Raw genomic sequence first — 2,292 nt, 5'->3', positions numbered from 1 at the left:
GGAGCTCCCAGTCTTGGAAGAAATTTCTGCAGTTTCAGAGTGGACTGGAGTTAGAGTGCCTGGTCCTGGCAGGAGTTCCTGGCAACCCAGGTGACTGAGGATAGGATACCCACCTAGCACAGACCAATCTGCAGAGTGCTGGCCTCCAAACATAGGAGGATGTACCAGATACCTGATTAATGAGGGTGCACCTCTGGCATTAGGCAGAGCAGGGGCTGCACAGTGGGGTTGGGAAAGGGAAGTGTCACCAGGTGTGTGTTTGGAGTGGGGGTTCTTTCCATACTTCTGGGTGTGGGAAACAAAGGGAATATCTTATCTTTTGAGTTGCCAGTCACCAGTGTGAGCTGCATTCAAACGTTCATAATGATTAGTGGACAATTCACCTCTCATTTGTCTTTGTTTGTGGTTTTTGTTCAGTTTCTTCACCTAGTTGGTATCCATTCTATTTCTCTATCCTTTCCTCTGAAGCTCTGGATTCCAGCGTTATCATCCATATTGCTTCACTTGATCTCTGATGCCTTTGTTGTAGAGGTTCTGGATACCCTTTAGAGATGATTTTCAGTTTTCAGTTGCCTTCTAAACATGTTCCTCCAATAAGCACATCACTCTGGGCTGCATAGAATGGGAGTTTTACATGCTGTTTTGGATTCCACATCTTCAGCAGGATTTAGCGATAAGGGCAGATAAGAAGTCATACTCTGTCACTGTGGCCTCACTATTTTGTGAAATGTAAGAAGTATGGGATACTCCTAGGTCACTTAATAAAATTTCTAATATTCTCTGAAATAATTTGAGTTGATTCTTCTAAGATTCCATGAGAAACTAATGGAGAAATGTGCTGCTTTTTTTTCCTTCCTAAATTAGTTTCTTTAAGGTAGCTATTTGATTAATATCATTATACAAATGATATGTTATGGGGACACTGGTGATTCAGTAGAAGTTTGCATGTTGCTATGATGCTGATCAGTTTTAAATGATGCTTTCAGTGTAAGACACACTAGGAAGAAGGTCTGGCAATCTTCTTCTGAAAATCAGAAAATGAAAACACTATGATCCACACCAGACTCAGGCAGTGGGTTTCACTGGATTGCCATAAATTGGTGGTTGACTTGATGTTAGCTAACAACATCAGGAACACTATTTAACAGTCACTGAGCTAATGTTACTGTGCTATGCTAAGTGTTTTTCACACATTATAGTTTTTAATAATCTCAACAGCATTGTAAGGTAGATATTGCTGTTTCCATTGTACAGCTATACATATTGATGCTCAGAGATAAAGATAATTTACCTCACATCTCAAAAGTTGTAGCAGTTTGGAGTCAAATTCTATTCCAAATCTATGCTTCTATTCATTATGCTTTAGGAGTGTGGTGGCTCTGTAGGGTTAGCACTGGATTGCGATTCAGAAGATTGGCGATCCAAGCCTGCCAGCCACTTCACAATAAAAATATAAAGCTTTCTGTTTTTGCAATATTTTACATCTTCAAGAACCCTATACAGGGTCACTATGAGTCAGAACCAACTCAATGACAATTAACAGCAATAATCATAATAGTTTACTGACAACTACCAGAGGTTTCTGCCCTCCTTTTCTAAAACAGATTCACTTTAGTTAGAAGAGATAAGAGTTTTTCCATTCATCTTAAATACACATTTTAACTTCAAGTATTACACTAGTGCCTATACACAAACACATAACACACATATACATACACACAAAACCCTTACTATGTGTCATGATAATATATTATTTTCATGGGCATATGATTTATTATTAAAACTATTTTTTGACTGTTCATACGAACAATTTTTTGTCTTTTGAAAGTTCATTCTTAAGGATAAGTTTACAAATTTCAAAGATAAACACTTTTAGATCTTCAGTTTAACCCATGGATTTTGGACTTTCTGTAAGTAAATAGTACACAAAATTTTTGCAAGTCCAGGAGAAAGCAACTTTTACAGGGAGAGCCTGGGTAGAAAAATTAATGGAGAGAGTAAAGCCACAGCAGCCTCCTCGGATTACTTGTAGATTAGTAAATGAACAGGTTTATGAATGAGCAATAGCCCGACTGCTTATTATATTTTGCTTCTGTCTCTGGTCATATTGAGTGTTGTAATTTGATGAATCAGAAATTGGATGTATAATGGGGAGATGTGGATGACCGCAGTTCCCTACTAGTATCTGCCTCTATAGACAAAATATTCCAAAATTATGCAGATTTATTTCAAAAGTTAACCAGAGCTCAAGATTTGTAAGGGATGCTTGCTAAAATGCTTATAGATAGAGCA

At 37.8% G+C, this 2,292-nt stretch overlaps 1 pseudogene; it reads right to left on the bottom strand.

Moving 5' to 3' along the window:
* LOC102824793 overlaps nucleotides 1-2,292 on the bottom strand; it is a 200,166-nt pseudogene that overhangs the window by 178,511 nt on the left and 19,363 nt on the right.

The sequence above is a fragment of the Chrysochloris asiatica genome, unplaced genomic scaffold (genome assembly GCF_000296735.1).
Source record: "Chrysochloris asiatica unplaced genomic scaffold, ChrAsi1.0 scaffold00022, whole genome shotgun sequence".
NCBI classification, from domain to species: Eukaryota; Metazoa; Chordata; class Mammalia; order Afrosoricida; family Chrysochloridae; genus Chrysochloris; species Chrysochloris asiatica.
The sequence above is the reverse complement of the archived record's forward strand: the minus strand, read 5'-3'. Positions and strand labels throughout refer to the sequence as shown.